Source organism: Orycteropus afer, unplaced genomic scaffold (genome assembly GCF_000298275.1).
Source record: "Orycteropus afer afer isolate SDZICR_OR568_19922 unplaced genomic scaffold, OryAfe1.0 scaffold00084, whole genome shotgun sequence".
NCBI classification, from domain to species: domain Eukaryota; kingdom Metazoa; phylum Chordata; class Mammalia; order Tubulidentata; family Orycteropodidae; genus Orycteropus; species Orycteropus afer.
The window spans coordinates 1,242,767-1,262,572 of NW_006921671.1; positions in this window are offsets into that span (position 1 = coordinate 1,242,767).

A 19,806-nucleotide genomic window follows, 5' to 3' on the forward strand; every position below is an offset into this window, starting at 1 on the left:
AGCGTAGTGCCTAAGGCATTTGACTGCTAACCAGAAGCCTGGCGATTCAAACCCACCAGCCAATCCTCGGAAAGAAGATACGGCAATCTACTTCTGTAGTGATACTGCCTCGGAAACCCAAGGAGGGGTCGCTATGAGTTGGGTCCGACTCGACGGCACATAACAACAACAACAATATTCCTAGGAATCAATGAAAATAAATTTGTTCTAACAAGCTTTTTATGTTAACCTTGGAAACAAAATTTTAAAAGCAAAATCTTTCATTGTAACTCAAGCTAGATATTATACGAAATGTATTTTATTTAACGAAAGGAAGTATTTTTTTAAATTAATTCCAGAATGACTGAGTGTTCTACTGGCTTTACCTAGATCTTCTGACTTTCAGAAATCATTAGCACTGAGGAAACTGACAGAAACTATCTTGTAGACAAGGTAAATAAACAGGCTGCTTCTCAAATTACTCTTCCCTTATGATGACTAAAGAAAGAGATTTCCCAAATTAGTTTATTGATGACACTAATTTTCATGAATTACCTTCAGAAAAACTTATAACATCCACAATTAATTAAAACAGAAGGCACTGGAATATGAGAAGAGGCTAAATGGCTTACCAAGAAAATTGTCAAAGACAAAGAATTTAATCATCTCTTGTATTTCAAAATACTTAAGCCAATTTAAATGTATGTAAATAAACTAGGATGACTAATTCTTTTCTTTGAACATAAGCCAGTAATTGGGAGAGGGAGGCAGGATCAAGTCTCTGCAGGCCCCACCTCTGAGGCCGTGTAGTTCCAAGGAAGCTTTTGAAAGACCCCTCCCAAACTAGGTGAAAACTTTTTGAGGCAAAAGAAAACAAGATACTGTTTTATTATACAGTTATCAAAAATTGGGTGGATTCCCATCATAAAAGAAAGGTAAACAAGTTCTCTCTCTTGTAGAAGAATTCTAAGAAGCAAAGTATAGCAATCACAATGACACACATTTGAAATTGCAAAAGTTAAATAAAAATATAGGGTATTTCAACAAAATTTATTTAAGTGGTAGTTATATTTACATTACATCACCTTAAAATAATTTCCATGATCTTTATGTTATTTATAGATGTTAAATTGAGTCAATATCTTTTATACTCTTTTGCTTTTTATGTCACAGAGAAAACATATATACATATTTCAGTCTGCTGATTGTGTTCATTATAGAGTAGTAAAAAGACAAAAGTTTGAAAAGCTTATTAAAAATGGGAATTCATTTCATATGTTCAAGTTTGTATCTATTGTAGCTAAAGTTTGATGGTTTAATTTAGGAGATTTTAAAACCTTGAATGTCATATATCACATAATAAAGAATTAACTTTCTCATGATTAAGATAACAATATTTCCTTGATTACTGAGTTGAAGAGTTGGTTTATTCTCTGTTTAATCTTCTTCAAAGGCTAGGGTTTGGCTTCTCATTAGAATAAAGTCCTGAGTTAAAGACCAAGCCACATAGCTTAAAACAAAGAAAGAAAAATCTAGGGTTTTTCCCTTCATGATATTTGATTAAATAACTCAAGTATTATTTCTCTGTAACCTGGGATGAACTCCTGACAACCTTGAAACTTTGTATAAATCATAAAATAATTGTTTCAATATTATAAGAAGAAAAAAGTGCTAAAAAAAAAAAAAAGATCTATTCAATATGTTATGAAGTACATGGAATATGTCGTCAAATCAGAAGAAAAGTCAAATTTTCTTTGGGCTAAATTTACCTGTCAATGCATTTGACTAATAATAAACAACTGCATAATATTATGAGGTAATTTTATTATTTCAGCTGCTAATTCTATTGCAACTTTTTTTTTTCCTTGGAAGCTAGCATCATACAGCTTAACATTTTAACTGAGAAATTCACATCATTCAACCATGGAATTTTATTACTATTCAGATATTAAAAACTTGATAATCTCAGTTTATTACTGGTATATTCTGACTATTTAATATTATGTGTCAAGATTATTATGTTATATCTAAAGCTCTTTAGAAATAAGCTTCATCATTACATTTGCAGATATTTTGTCTAATTTTTTTTCATTTTTGATTTGACTTTCTTTGGCTTTGTATTACTTTTATAATTAATTCTTATCAAGTCTTTCAATTTTAAGAAATATTATTATAAGTTAATCATGAGTGTTTTGTTTGTCTTCTGCAGATACGTTTTACTCTGTTGTTGTCGTTGTTGTTATGTGCCGTTGAGTCGGCCCGACTCATAGAGACCCCTCCTTAGGTTTCTGAGGCAGTATCACTATGGAAGTTGATTGTCCCATCTTCCTTCCAAGGAGTGGCTGGTGGGTTTGAACTGCCAGCCTTCTGGTTAGCAGTCAAGTGCCTTAAGCACTATGCTACCAGAGCTCCCCGTTTTACTCTGCTTCACGAAAATATTTAAACAAAAATGAAGTATGTCAGACTTGTGCATTCAAATGTGCATACCATTACACAAGATTTCTAGAACTTTTATGTAAAAGTCTTCAGCATTTTCAGAATACTGCTAATCCCGAATTGTTTGAAACTGAAATTAACTCTATAATACTGAGGAACCAAAATATACATGTTTATATAATGTTTATAAAAGAATATTATGAATGTTCAATCTTCCATTGACCAGATAAAGAAACCATTTTTTCTTTTATTAGTCCACATCTGTATTTCAATAGTGTAATCATTTAACTTTTACTTAGTACCATAAATTGCATTAGAAGATGTCATAGCACATGCCAAAATTCTGACTAAACATATTCAGAATGTTTTAAATCTAACCATGGATTCCTAGAAATGACTACTGAAATGACTATGATGAGAAACAAATCTTCAAAATCGAATGAGTCTCCCTCATGCTACTCATAACAACAATTTTAATGTAATATTCTAAAAGATATGGGAGCTCTGGTAGCGTAGTGCCTAAGGCCCTTGACTGCTAACCAGAAGGCTGGCGGTTCAAACCCATCAGCCACTCTTGGGAAGGAAGATGGGGCATTCTACTTCCATAGTGACAGTGCGTCGGAAACCCAAGGAGGGGTCGCTATGAGTCGGGGCGACTGGAAGGCACATAACAACAACAACAAAAGATATATTTCTCAGGTTAATGAATCTTTGATAAACAGAAACTAGATGCTAAAAATCTGCTTAACATATCCCCAAGAGATTATGTAGGTTAGAAAAAACATAAATCAAAAAGACTCATTGGAATCCTGCTGGAAGGAATCTTACTTAATCCTTCTCAGTAACCATTGTGCTGCTAAAGTACAGGTATTTAAAATTTAGATTCATCTGTCTCAATTAAGGAAGGCTTAAAGTCCCCACCAAGACTGTTAAACTTACAGAAACTTAAATAGAAGTTCAAATATCCTTGTGGGCAGAAGCAGGTGACGTTGAAAGAAGACAGCTCTTCCCAAGATCATGGAACAAGATTTTGTGCAACCTGCTGAAATTTTGGATTTTTCCTCATTAGTGTTTTTCTTCTGATAGTTGTTTTATTACACACTTGTCGCATGATCTCTTTCTTTGTAATAGGCACAAATACCTGTCTCTTCCAGTCAGTTAGCCGGTAGCTGTCTTTCAAATTTCTTGGCATGAATGAATATCCACCTACAAAACTGCATCTGTTTGTTGAGACATCTCAATGGACATTTCATCAATTCCTGGAGCTTGTTTTCTACCAATTGCTTCAGCCCAGGATGGACTTCTTCTTTGAATACTATTGGTTCTTGATATATGCTTCCTCCTGAAATAGATGTATGTTGACGAATTCTTTTTTGTACAGGACTCTGTTTATTCTTTCCATCCTCTTTTGGTGCTTCCTGCATCATTCAATACTTTGACCATATACTCCTTCAGTATTGCAATTTGACACTTGAATTTTTTTTCAGTTCTTTCAGCTTCAGAAACGCTAAGTGTGTTCTTCTCTTTTGGTTTTCTAACTTCATGTCTTCTCACATTTCATTATAATACTTTACCTTATCTTCTCAAGCTACCCTTTGAAATCTTCTGTTCAGCTCTCTTATTTCATCATTTCTTCCATTAGCTATAGCTACTCTCCATTTGAAAGAAAATTTCAGAGTCTCTTCTAACATCCATTTTGGTCTTTTCCTCCTTTCCTGCCTTTTTTAATGACGTTTTTTTTCTTCACACATTATATTCTTGATGTCATTGCACAACTCATATGGTCTTCAGCCATTGGTATTCAGTGCATCAAATCTACTCTTCAGATGGTCTCTAAATTCAGGTAGGATATAATCAAGGTTCTATTTTGGCTCTTGTGGACTTGTTTTAATTCTCTTCAGCTTCAGCTTGACCGTGCATATAAGAAATTGATGGTCTGTTCCACAGTCAGCTCTTGGCCTTGTTTTCACTGATGATAGTGAGCTTCTTCATTGTACCTTTCCACAGATGTAGTTGACTTGATTTCTGTATATTCCATCTGGTGAGATCCACGTATATAGCTGCCATTTACACTGTTGAAGAAAGATATTAGCAATGATTAAGTCATTGGTAATGCAAAATGATGTGATGCAATCTCAGCATCATTTCTATCACCAAGGCTGTGTTTTCCAACTACTGATGCTTCTTTATTTCCACTTTTCATATTACAATCAGCAGTATTTATCAAGATGTCTTACTTGAATTCTTGGTCAATTTCAGACTGTAGAAGGAGGTAAAAGTCTTCATTTATCCAACAATATAATTAATATCACACACAAGTAAAAGTTTGCTGAAGATAATTAAAAAATGGTCTCAGCAGTATATTGACAAGGAACTTCCAGAAATCCAAGCTGGATTCAGAAGAAGATGTGGAATGAGGACTGTTTTTGTTCATGTCAGATGGATCGTGACTGAAAGCAAAGAATTCCAGAAAGATGTTTTATTGACTATGTGTTTTATTGGCTCTGCAAAAACATTTGACCATGTGGATCATAACAAACTATAGAAATTCCAGAACACTCAATTGTACTGATGAAGAACCTGTACATAAACCAAGAGGCTGTTATTCTGACCAAACAAGGAGATACAGCATGTTTTAAAATCACAAAAGTTGTGCATCAGGGTTGTATTATTTCACCATACTTATTCAATCTGTGTGCTGAGCACATAATCCTAGAAGGTGGACTATGTGAAGAAGAAAGCATCCTGATTGGAAGAAGAATCATTAACAACCTGCAATATGCAGATGAACAACCTTTTTGCTGAAAGTGAAGGAAGATGACTTGAAACACTTACTGATTAATACCCAAGACTACAGTCTTAAGTGTACACCTCAAGATAAAGAAAAAAAAAAAAAATCCTCACAACCAATAAGCAGTATCAAGATAAATGCAGAAAAGATTGAAGTTATCAGTGATTTCTTCTTACTTGGATCCACAATCAATACCCATGGAAGCAACAGTCAAAAAATCAGATGTCACATTGCACTGGACAAATCTGCTGTAAAGGAATTCTTTAAAACATTAAGGAGTAAAGATGTCACTTTAAAGACTAACATGCACCTAACCCATGTCATGGTATTTTCAATTATCTCACATGCATATGAAAGCAAGACAATGAATAAGGAAGACAGAACAAGAATTTATGCCTTTAAATTGTGGTATTGGTGAAGAATACTGAAAAGACCATGGATTGCCAGAAGAAGGAACAAATCTGTCTTGGAAGAAATGCATCCAGAATGTTCCTCAGAAGAGGGAATGGCCAGACTTTGTCTCTTGTACTTTGGTCATGTTGTCAGAAGAGACCAATCTCTGGAGAAGGGAATCATTTTTGGTAAAGTAGAGGATCTGCAGAAATGTGGAAGACTCTCACTGAGATAGATTGACATAGTGGCTGGAACAAGGGCATCAAGTACAGTGACGATTTTGAGGACGGCACAGGACTTGGCAGTGTTTCATTCTACTATGCAGAATATCACTATGAGTAGGCTCCAACCTGACAGCACCTAACAAAAACAACAACAGTAATATCCCTTCCTTTAACATCCTCTTTTTTATGCAAATAACTGTAGGAGGACATTTGTTCTATCATAGCTATTATTATCATAGTATTTGCTTTACAGTATTACTTTGTATTTAATATTATTATACTATGAAACCTTTCTTAAGTATACTCTTACAGTATATCATGACTCTCATTGATACCTGCCATGATAATATCTTTATAAGATTAGCTCACTCAGTAGCTAGTGCCAGTAATCTGACTGACTCTTGGATATACCATCAAATACAAAAATATGGACATACTAATTCAGAGCCTTTAGCTATGCCTATATTTAACTGTAGCTCTGTACTTGATTCTATTGTAAATACTGATATTTGTTTTAAACAGGCTTTACATGTCAGATTATGACAACCCCCAGAATTATTTGCAAGTCCTCATGTGCTGGTAGGTTTGAAAGGTTGGCAGCCAAGTGCTGTGACCACTGCATAAATAAGTCACCTTATTTGTGTGCTACATGGCTGGCGGTTCAAACCCACCAGCCACTCTTGGAAGGAAGGTTGGGCAATCCTACTTCCATAGTGATACTGCCTCAAAAACCCAAGGAGGGGTCGCTATGAGTCGGGGCCAACTCGATGGCACATAACAACAACAACAACATGCTCCAAATAACAAGTGAACTAGCCAATAGCATGGAAATCTCACAAAAATCTTTAAACTCTTTTGTCAATGTTGTGTTGGTTAATAGAATTGTCATAGACTTTCTTCTAGCACAGAGGAGTTTGTCCAATTGCTAATACCGCTTGTTGTACTTGAATAAATATATCAGGAGATGTGTAACAAGATCTTAAGCAGATCAACCTGAAAGCTGCATGATTTCAACTGCCTTTTATGTCCAAACCCCTTTTTCTTGGTAGTTTTAGTTGGCTATCTACTGAAATAGGTCACTTGTTACATTCAATCTTACAAACGAGTAATTCCTTTAATCTTTATAATAATTATTACAGAATTAGGCAAGTGTTTTAGAAAGTGTTTTCCAAATATTTACAAAACTTCTTTAACCATTAATCACTTCATCTGTAAATGAGAGATGATAATTCTTATATAATGTCATGGTCACTTTGAAGACTAATGTGCACCCGACCCAAGCCATGGTACTTTCAGTCACCTTATTTGCATGTGAAAGCTAGACAATGAATAAGGAAAAGCAAAGAAAAATAGATGCATTTAAATTATGGTGTTGGTGAATACTGAATATACCAGAAGAACAAACAAATCTGTCTTGGGAAAAGTACAGCTAGCATGCTCCTTAGAATTGAGGATGGTGACACTGCATCTCTCATGTCCTTGGTCAAGTTATCAGAGTGGATGTTGCTGGAGAAGGACATCATGCTTGGTAAGGTGAAGTGTCAGTGAATAAGAACCTCAATGAGATTGATTGACACAGTGGCTGCAACAACAAGCTCAACTACAGCAATGATTGTGAGGATGATGCATCAGGCAGTGTTTTGTTCTGTTGTATATAGGGTTGTTAATAGTCAGAACTGACTCAATGGCACCTAACAACAACAATACTGTGGTTGTAAATGTTCAGGAAAATAGCATCACTACACTGTCTAGCCTATAATGTATTTCAGTGAAAACTCAGAACCTTACCCTTTGCCAATTTTCAAATAAACTGGGGCAGAACAAATGTATCAAAATTCCAAGACAAAGAAAAATATCCAAAATGAAAACAATTGTACAGAGAAAATCATCCTACTGGAAATGGAGATTGGATGAAAGCAGTATACAGAGAAGGTAGAGACCCAGTTCTCACTCATGCAACAAAATACTTCATTTTCCCCATCTCCTCAGCTATGGGAATTTTAATCTCTGGAGAGGAAACAAAACAAATCATAAGAAACAAAAAGCAAGAGCAAGAAGTCTTATATTCAGGGATACTAGGCACAGAAGATGGTGGGTCTTTCCATGATTTTGTTCCTATTGTACATTCCATTTCTGATTTTAGTCTCTGAACCTACAGGACAGGTGCCCTCCCCTATATATTTATACTATGATTTGGCATTAGAGGAAGTCAAAACTTCAATAACTACCTGGTACTCTTTCCATGGGACCAAACATAAAATGTGACAGAAAGACCACAGTGGATTAGGGAAACCACCTGGAAATGATCTCCAGTTGCCCAGATCTCACAAACACAGGCATCCATTTTTTTAAGGAGTTTATTCTTCCACAGTTTTTCTTAAAGCATCACACGTTGTTTGTTTTTGATGGTCCCTTTATATCATGTTACAATCTTCTCCAAATATCTGGTGATTTTTCTCCATCCTTTAGTATTTAAGAGTAAGTCATTCAAATGTTTAGTGTGAAAGGACTTTCCATTGGTTGAATTTACTCCAGGGTACATTGCCTGCTCACTAGCTTGTTTATGAGGCATGTGAAGTGGTATAATCCTAAGAGTAGGTAGGTTCTAAAGGAGCTCTAGTGCATAGTGCCTAAGGCATTTGACTGCTAACCAGAAGGCTGATGGTTCAAATCCACCAGCCACTCCACAGAGGAAGACTGGGCAATCTACTTCCGTGAAGATTTACCATCTCAGAAACCCAAAGGGAGTCACTATGAGTCAGAATCAACTCCATGGCAGTGAGTTTGATTTGGTTTTTAGGTAGGTACTGAGAGTGAGGTGAAAAGAAAATTGGAGGTCTTATACTTCACTATGTAGATTTTGTTATTGTGATGCTTTATTCAGGTTAACTTTTTTTTTTAATTCAGGTTGGAACCACCAACCCTGTATTTTTAAGTTCAACTGGAATAATAAGGGACTTAATGAGAAACAGGAATGCATAATATGAAAGAAAAATATATGGAAAGGGAGCCTTATTTTAAACTTTCTTCTAGCAAGGCCAGGGAGCACCTCATGATTTTATATGGCAATTGCCATAAACAATGGAAAAAATAAAATATGAGTGAGTCCTTTTATAAATATCAGAGTGGCATCATCAGACTTCATCTAAATTCCAATGAAGTGGAGGACAATAAAGATCATCATCAGCCCAAACCTAATTCCTATAAGGTAGAGAATTCATATGTCTCCTTTCTCCAACCTCTTTACCAACTGTTACATCAGCCATTCCTTTCATGGCACTCTCTACTTTTCTGTTGGGTTTGATAATTCATTGCAGTGGCAAAACATAACTCACTGACTATGCTCTAAAACTTAGTGGGTATTTTAGAGAAGCAGCAGGTTACAATTCAGGATCAGGAATAACTCAGGATACAATTCTTCAGTCAGGACAGTTGACTTTAGGCAGGATTCTCTCTCCTGGCTCTCAGCCCTTGGCCCTTTGGCATCTCAGCTCTTTGCTCTCAGCCTGGGCTCTGCCCTGTTTGGGCAAGTGTTGTTACACAGCCCTTTAGCTCCATCAACAAGTGATTATAGCCACCCCACTCTGCCAGGAAGTCTCCTTCCCAAATGCAGTAAGCTCTCTCACTCTGTGGTTTGGTACATGCACTGTAGCCCCTTCATCCCATGGGCTGGGAAACCCACCATGCTGTCTCATGCCAGTCTCTTGGTTCTGCTGCTGCTGCTTCTCTGCCACTGCTTCTTGTCATCGCATGCTTTCTCTGGTGTTAAAGCTTTCTTTGTCTCCTAGGTCTAGCAGGTTCTCAATTAAGGGACCCTGGGGCCAAACGCTGGCCTCCATTCCTGGCTTTTCTTGACAGTAGTGAGAACCCCCTTCCTATCTCTGAGATTGGCTCTTTTTAAGCTCACCAGGATGGCAAAACTGACCAATCCCTTTATTAGAGTTCCATTCACCTTATTTGTATGGTACCATTCCCAAAAGAGTTCCATCTACCTTATTCACATTATTAGCAAGCAGTTCAATCCCATTAGTGGACCACAAGCACTTTATATCCATATCCCACCTAATCATTCTGTGGCAGTCACAATACCATAGCTAGAAGGAACATATTAAATAATTCACTGCACCCCTGTCCCATATCTAAAGCAGACATCTTGGCATAGATCAATCTGAATTTTCATGAGCTGGACAACTGAGACCTAAGTCCCTTTCAGTCTGTTAGTCCCATTTTCACCTTCGTCATGAGACTCTCTCCACCAGTGAACTGCTTTCCATTTGACGTTGCCATTTCCTTGAAACCTAGTCTGAAAGCACTTAGTGTTTAGTTTAATGAACTTGGTAAATTGCACTGAATGTCTCATTGGATGTTTCTGGAAGGATATTATCATAGACTGTAGCCAGACTTTCCAGATGCTAAGTCTGTGGTGAATGTAATGAAAATGCCTAGTAGAAGTGGACATAAGCTTCAAAACACTAGTGCCACCGGGTATGTAATTGGTGAGTGTGCCATACACATACACAGTCAGTCTTGTTGTGGGTGACTTGCTGAATGGGCACTACCATCTGCACATCCAGATAGATACTTGACATATATTGACCTCAAATTCCTGTGAAGCTGATCGTGGCACAGCAAATGCCAGAATGGCTTGTGCTTTTAAATTCATAGTGTGTTCAATGTTCAAGGAGTTAATTAAAAAATACTCTCCAGATTTACACATTTTCTCAGAGTAGATCAAAAGAGGGTTTGGAAATACAAGTCTAAAGTAAATAAGACCAACTGCTGATTTTTCAATTAGGTTATGTATCAGGGATACAAAATCACATATTCCTTTCCTATGCACATCCCCTGCATTTTTTAAACACAGAGGAACCCATTATTAAGCTATTAATCACCTCTTCCAATTAATTACTAGAAAATGACCCAGGTTTTAGTAGTAGTGTTGCAATTGAAAAGCTCTTTGATATTTGGCAAGGTACAGTTACAGGCAGTAGTAATTTGAGACAGTGAGGCTATTAGCTGCAGTTTAGAATCTCAATTACAATAAAGATAGATAATTACAAATAAAACAAACCTGTTCTCTTAGGTTAGTAAGTGCTTTTTTTCTTTACAAAATTTGAGTGATTTTTTTTTTCAGTCACTAAATATAATTTCCACATGAAAAATTGACCTTAACAGTATGAAGTATAGCTACAAGTAAAAGCTGTGTTCTCATCGAAGAGAATAAATGCATTTCCTGAACTCTGGCTGTTAAAGCTAATCGATTTATTGGCTCTCCATATAGTGTACTATTGTCTTTATGCTCTTGGGACTTGGAAGCGCTTCAGAAAAGAACTAAATTCTGCCACATCAATATGGCAGTTGAAGCACCCCTCCCTTTCTTCTAGTGTAGGGTTTCTTGAGCTTAACAATAAAAAAGAAAAAGAAAATCTCTTCCCAGGATTGGTTGAAATTAACTGAATGCTGCCGCATCCCTTGGCTTATGGAATGTGTACTTTTATTGCTTTAATGTTCCTGAGAAGTTAATAGTGTGGGGGTTCTTTTCTTTTTAATCATATTCCTTTCATAGTAAAATATTTATTCAGGCAAATGTAAAGTACTTGTCAAAATATGAGAATATGAAATTCTCATTTTTAGGTTTTTTAAACACAGCAGTGATACAAAATATAAAGTGAGGCATTTTCCCCCAGGGCTAGCTTTTAAATTCATGAAATTACCAAATATGTTTTTGTTTTATTTCCCTTCTACCTTTTGGTTGCTATACAAATTAGTAAATATAATGAGAGTAGTATCTCAGCTGCAGTTGATCTCAACACAGATCATCTCCATAAAAACCTATGAAGAAAAACAAATAAAGTGAAAAACCTAAATAATGAAATGGTTCTATCTAGATTTTCCATTAAAGTTAAGGTATAGTCAGCAGATTCAATGATGTCTTCCAGGAGAAACTCAGTCCAGAAAGCAAGACAAGGATCAACATTTTATAGTGTGTATATGCACATATCAGACTGACCTAAAGGGAGAGGGGCTGGGATACAAATGAGGTGATAACAGGTTCAAGGTATCTTACGCAAGCTGCAGGTCTCTGGGACTTCAATGAGATATTCCAACCCTTCCTTTCTCCAACCCTTCCCTTTATAGAGTTGCTGAATAGGGTTGGTGAGAAATGTAGTTGGCGGATTTTAATTTATTTCTCAATATTTTTTTTTTTACCTCCAAGAATATATACATAATAGTATTCTATATGAAGATATTAAGCACAAGATATTTTTCTCAAGGTGAAAGCATTGGGATGTGATTTGCCAATGTCACCATCATGATTGTTGAAATGTCTACTAACTGTGTGCTCACTCTTGTCAGAAACAGAAAGAGGAGCTTGTATGTTTTCAAAGGAAATTAATAAAACAAATTTCTCTTGTATGTTAAAAAGGTCTAAATTAGTATCTGGAAAAGTGATCTGGCTCAGTTAATTGGAGTGAGAAAATAAGATTTCTTTTCATTCAGACATTCACATCTTTTGAGTTATTTCTCTATTCTCTCCCACTACAATTTATTACCCTACCAATTTCCCCACATAAACTCTTTTCCTCATACTTAATTTTTACTTTTTCATAGCCACACACCATTAAAGCAAAACAGCAGAGTGTGGCTTCTGTGTTTAATAGGAAGAAATATTGCTAAGCAAGTCACAAATTGAAAAAAGTCTTTCTGAATGCAGAATACTATGCAGTCTTCATTTTCAATCAACAATTTGGAACAAGGAAAGGTTGAAATTTCAAGTATTATCTTGGAAAACATAAATTAGTCTGAGTGTTGAGCCAAGGACAAGGCAAAATTCATTCTGAGATAGCTATTTATTCAGATCAAATTTCCTGAATGGGAACTTTGTTTGTGGGCTTATAGCATAACACTGAAGAATGTGTATGTTCAATATATTAAAAAAATTTATAATCAAAGGGAATATTAAACAGAGCAACAGGAAATCTATACTAGTATATAAATAGGTATCTGCACAATCATTCCCAAGGAGCATGGCAAGAAGAATGGTCTGAGTTTTGTAGAGAGTGGCTAAACAAGGAAGTTTACAATCAGATAGATATACTGTATTCCCTTATCAGGTAATCCCATCTCCTAATAGCCATAATAGGAGCTCTGGTAGCATAGTGCCTAAGGCACTTGACTGCTAACCAGAAGGCTGGCAGTTCAAACCCACCAGCCACTCCTCGGAAGGAAGATGGGGCAATCTACTTCCGTAGTGATACTGCTTCGGTAACCCAAGGAGGGGTCCCTATGAGTCGGGTCCGACTCAACAGCACATAACAACAACAAAAATAGCCATAATAACTGTGGTTTTAAAAGTCCAAGATTGAATAAAATACCTACTAGTAATGAGTAAGAACCACATCTGACTTTTCAGTATTCCCACATTTACTGATTCTACAATTTTTTTTTTCGGGGGGGGGGGATCCTATTAATCTTTGCATCCATAGTAACTTAAGCAATATTAACACTTGCAGTAGCTATATAAATATTCAATGGCTAGATGAATAGATGAATGAGTAGGTAAGTAGTTGAATTTCCTTATGATAAGGTGAAGCACTGAGCCCAAATTGGGACAGATTACAAATATCCTGAGTTCGTGGTTTGTTACCTATGAGGAAACCCTCTGCTTCACTTCCTTATAGAAGATATACTTGCACAGTTTATGCCCCTCTGGTTGTACATACATGGCTGTTTCTGAACATACAATACTAACCTTCAAAGTTTACATGGAAAAATCAGCCTCTATTCTACAATTAGAATTCTCTGGATTTTCCTGGTTCCATATTATTTCCAGTAACTATCTGATTTTAGCTATCTACGCACATTATATCTGCCAGATCTTTCCCGCTTTGCACTGGAATTGGCATGAAACCCAGTATTTAAGTTTCTGTCAGCTCCTTTCTTTCTTGTTGGGCCTCTATTTCTGAACTCTACTAGTCAGCCATCCTCTCTTCCCACATACCTTGCAGATGAACATTAATTTATTTAATGGAACAAATTGAATTCATCATAGTTCATCACTTCTTTGATGATTGCATGAATTAGACTGACCATTCTGAAAAAGAAAAAAAAAAAAGGTACTATGATCTGCCTAATAAGCATTAACACTCTTGCATATACAATTGAAAATGCTAATCAGATCCTTAAAATTCTAAACTTGGCTGCCTTCCTATCTCCACAGATAATAAAAGAAATGAAAACTTCTTTTAGGAATTACAACAAAGTGTGTAAACCATTGGCCTCTAATGAAAAATGTGTGAGAGAGTGTAGGACATAGACATATATATCTATGGCAACCCAAACTAAAGCAATTCCACTTCCAATGTTCCTTTGCTTTTTCACTAACTACCCATTCTAGGTGGACAAGAAAGTTGAGTGTATGCAATTTCAAAGTGATGGCAGGTATGGGGCAGTACACAGAGCAGAGTGCTAAAAATCTCCTGAGCCCTGGTGGCATAGTGCCTAAAGCACTTGACTGCTAATCAAAAGGCTGGTGGTTCAAACCCACTGGCCACTCCTCTGAAGGAAGGTTGGGCAATCTACTTCCATAGTGATATTGCCTCAGAAACCCACGGAGGGGTCGCTATGAGTCAGGTCTGACTCGACGGCACAATACAACAACAACAACTATGTTCTATAAGGTCATGATGGTAGTCACTTTGGTTTTGGTTTTCTTTAGCATGTTAAATAACTACAAAATTAGAAATATTTTTTTAAAAAATACATATTTCTGAAAATTTCACCTAATTTATCTATTATTTCCTCAAAATACTGAGAATGGGTAAACGGTGGTTTTGAATATCCTATTTCATTTACTTGTTCCTTCAGTGCAAAGGAGAAATAATAATCTCGCGCATAAATGGCTACTCCTGCCTTCCAAGGATTCTTATGTGCTATAAAGCCCTTTATAATATCTGATACCCAACTGAGTACTTCCTTTTACCATTAACTCCTTAAACCATGAATATTTAACGCAAACAAAGTTTAAACCCTTGACTCTTTTCACAGTTAGTGTCTATAATCCTTTTTTCCAGACTAGGTATTTCTAAATCGTGTTAAATCTTTCATCTTCCTTCTGGTCAATTTCAAGGTTTTTATTGAATCAAATGCAATTTCTTTTTTTTTTTTTTTTTAAATACCAGCTTTTCTTTTGCTTTCAGATACTTCTACTGGCTTAGCAAGAGCTGTTAAAATTAGGTGATTATCCCATATGCAGTAAATTGATTTAAGCATTCCTTATTTTTCAGCGGCAACCTCTAAGTGTTTATTTATTTATTTGTGAAATAATTCAAAGAAATCTTAAAATACTGAAGCAAATTTTTTTTGTGGACTTAGTAAAGAAGTTCAATTTTTAACTTTTAACAAATAACCCAACCTCAACATTCAATAATCCTAAAAGATAAAATATTAATAAACAAACCTACAATTAGGTATTACAATTTCTCCTAATACATTTTAGAGGAATACACTTAAAAAGAGTATAGCTGAATTATAAATTCAGCAATTCTGTAAAGGTTTTTTTTTTCTCCCCTCCACCTTAACTAATTTTTATTTCCTATAAAGTTATAAAAGATCATGTAGCACCTTCACTATTTATCTCCCTTATATTGTAAAAACCAAAGAAATGGTAAAGAGGAAGAACAGTTAACCTCTGGTGGCCAAAGGTGCACTTGATCTGTTATTTTGTATTCTATACTCTTCAAAAGAGCAATATAAACAGAATTATTTATGCCCAGCAAAATGTTGCTTAATTACTTATGCACCACTGTTTGCTTGTATTTTAAGCTCTCTCTACCACCCACAGGCAGACGTTAAACAGCTGCTAAAAGCTAGCTTTAGTCTTGCCTGTTTGAAATTAGCATATTTGAGCTTTGAAAAAACTTTGTTACCAATTTACATATGCATAGAGACTGATATTTAGACTCACCATATGATATGTCCCTCAAGAGCTTTTCTTATTGCCTCCATCCTCAGGTCTCAACCTAGAGACTGTAAATCTAGCAGGTGATTAATTCTATACCCTTGAGAAACTAGCAATTAGCACTTGCAACCAGTAAAAAATTGTCATTTCAAAACCCTGTTTACTATGCCCATGTATTTTCTATGAACTCACAGTTAACTCTAAATAGATGTGTATGGCAATAGATCTGCAGACATTTCTGTCTCTTTATGTAAAATATAATATTGCTACCAGCTAATCAACCTATTAAATATATATAATTGGCATTCCTTTTTTAATATAAAATAGCAAGATGTAGCAAGCATGGAACCACTATACATGATGTTTTATGTTACTAAACCTTAATCAGTTCATTTCAACATGATGACTTTGTAGGGTTTACCTGTTCTGTGTCAATTCTTATCTCTGATAGCTGAAATTACCGTACTTCCAGATGTTCTTATGCATTATTGAGGTCTTCTGCAGTAGATGCTGGAAAAGGTAAGATAAGGTTTTATTTCTTTGTAGTAGTCACAACACTGAGATCAAAGACAGTAAAGTGCACTGCTTAGTATTGAAAACTATGATGAACCTAACATTTATTTTCAAGTAGCAAGCCTATCATAAAAACTACTCATCAATCTTTAGTTAACCATTTCACGTATAATCTGTCAGTCAGGCAAGGAAGTGTTTTGAAAGGTTTAAAAAATACATATTTGACTATATAATGTAAAATGTTAATTATTCATTGTACAGCGTAAGTCATAAATGGAAATATATGTTGGAAGCCCTATTCAATGAGACAGGAGTTAACACAAAAAGAAAAGCAAAAGAAAGAAGAGAAAGATACACATTAAAACTGTTTTAGAGAATAGCTTGCATTAAACAATTCACTTTATCAGGTTAAGAATCCGTTAAAGACAAATTTATGTGTGTGTGTGTGTGTGTGTATGAAGGTATATATACTCACACATGTGCACATGTATGCACGCACACACACACACATATGTATTTTTTAAATAGTTTCTGATAAAATCTGCCAGTGCTCTGCAGAGTGCTAACTGTAGTAAAAACAGAGTAATTCCATTTTCTGAAATGTTTTCAGTTCAGTTCAAGGGAAAGAAGATATGTGAAAATAGCTAGCATGCATGCTACCCGCAGTTTGTTAACTTACTATAACCAAAACATTTCATTCTGAATTATATATTGCACATTTTTATGATTACAAGAGTAAAAAGAAAAAAAAATGCCACGGAGAATATCTTGATCTATAACTTGAGCAATCTTCAGTTAATAGACAGCATTACATTAAAAAGAGACACTAAAAATCCAAAAATTATATGCAGGAAAAATTTAGTTCCTAGTATTAGAACACCAAGGACAGTGGACCTGCTTTATCCACAAGTGCAAAGTTAAGAGCAAATGAGGAAATGATTTGTAGAAAAGTGAACCTTATTCTCTCCATTTGCACAGTCATTAGAGAGTGTACTAAAAAAGCCTGCTAGACTTCCTACTAATTACATCATGGAATCATCATACTGTTAAAATCAGTTGCAGGGCACTTGTACACAACTAAATCCCTGCTTCTAATTACTATTTTAGTCTCCTTTTCCTTGTGACATGTTGGTGATAGATCATTATTTTTTCAGCAATTTGTTCGCATTTATATGCAATATAATTGGATCTGATTAATTATTATGATTAATGACTGCAGAATTTCCTTGCAAAGCTATTAATACTGGTAGTATCAAATGAAAGACGTGGACAAATTAAAGCCAATGGATTCCTGTTGCTCATACGCCTGGGCTAAAGTAACCCTTTGCTGTTCCCTGCTCCACAGCAAACAGAAAGTGACTGCAAACGTGAGCTCTTTCAATGGCTATGAGAAGTCCATAATGTATGAAGTGTTTAGAATGCTTTTAGGCTTATTTAGGAACATTGTAAATGAGAAATCTAGCAGTCCATGTGCAAAAGGAGCTCATAGTGTTATTGATTTAGAGTCTTAAGGAAATGTGTAGCATTAAAAATATGTAGAAAGCTATTAAGAAATAATTGTCTTGAAGGATATTTATAATTTTTCCATTTTCCTCAACAAATGTGATATAAGGCACTTAGTTAACTTCTATTAAATGTCAGATTACAAAATTTCTAAAGGACATATTCATGTAGAGTGTGTTTTGTATTTTAAATTATACTCTGGCTTAGAAGTAGGATATTACATGTAAAAAAAGCAAACAACGACTGAGTAGCTTAGGGGATCGACTTTCCTGTTACCTCTGGGACCTGACTTTAAATCTGGCTTTGAGCAAACTGAAGAAAAATCATTTCAATCTAATGGCAGCAGCAAAAAAAAAAAAAAAAAAAAAGTCAGGTAGTTGGAGTTCGTTGAAGGTGGCAGCAAGCATTTTGCTTTATGAAGTGTCCAGAATTCTGGGGTTTAAATGAAAGATTTGGATGTGGAGGATGCATGCCTGATTATAAATTGTAAAACACAAAAGATGTTGAGTATCATTTGCATGTGTCATAAACAGTACCAGCCCTGCTTATAGTGTGAGTCTTAACAGCGGGGTATGAAGCTGAGAAAACGGATTCATTCTGTCTGACCCCAATTGGTAGCAGTGCCGACATTAGAGTCATGATTCTCGAAAGATTCAAAGTACAGTTTTTTAGTTAAAATGAATAAAAGGTATCTGAAAAATTTCAATGGAAGATGCAGTACCTTTAAAAAAAAATTTTAAAAAATGCCTCATAGCTAATCCAATATACAAATAAAAAGAGCTGAATTTGTTTTATAAACAGCTGCAGTTTTCCTTTGATGATTTAAATTAAATTAAGCTCACCAAAAGGAGAAATAAAGACTAGAGAAATCATTGTGTTCAGGTAATTAACAAAACCTCTAAAACACATATGACTCTTAGTCCTTTTAGTTTTATCAAAGAGTGTGGATTCCTGTGAAGTTTTCACATGATTATTGGTATTGAAATGTAAAATTCTTCATTCAATTTCACACAATTTATAAGGTATTTGGTATCTGTATGTTTACTGTAGGAATGATTAAGACAAATGCAGAAACATTATGCAAAAATCTTCTTCTAGCCTACACTAGAACAAGTAGTTTGGCCTACCAGAGTTCTTAAACAGCATCTCCTCCCTCCTCGCCACCGAATGACTCTGTATAAATTATTTATATGAGGGATAATGCTAGGTTTTCTTCAGAAAGTAGAAGAAAAAATGGGACTAATGTGAAGATCAACACTGAAGCTGTTTTCATGGGCTACTTATAAACTATGTACATGGCAATTATTTTAGAAATTAGGGCAGGCTTTTACTCCAGGTGAGAGGAGGAAGCTGTTGTGAAAGCCAGGAATCCTGCTGAAGGATTTCATTTCTTTTCTAGGTAAGCATCATCACCCAGGACAGAAAGGGTGCTCACACACCTGATTAATAATGTTGGGTATTCACAGTTGCTAATATGAGAAAGGTAATGAAACCATTATTAACAGAGCTATTAATGACATTATTAAATATACCATGTATAAATGACCATTAAGAAAATTGGTTTTGAAGCATATTTTGTTGGAAAATGCAATATAAAGCAAATAAAATCATGCACCGTCTGAGACACAAATAAAAATAGTACTAGGCAATGGGTGTTTGCAATTTGAGTAGATGACTTATCTGTCACTCCAAAAGAACATCCTTCAGTTCATATCTTATGTTTGATTTCGAATAGTCAATTTTGGATTTAAAGAAAAAAATTCTTAACTTGTTAATGACTATACTGCCTTGCAGCAATATTCATCCAAGTGTTTTACAGGGGAGTCTTCATACTTGAAAGGAGCTCTGGGGTGCTGTGATTAAGGCATTGGGCTGCTAACCAAAAGGTCAGCAGTTTGAACTCACCAGCCACTCTGTGGGAGAAGATGAGGCACTCTGCTTCTGTAAAGATTTACAGCCTGGAAACATTATAGGGGGTCATCATGAGTCAGAATCGACTCAATGGC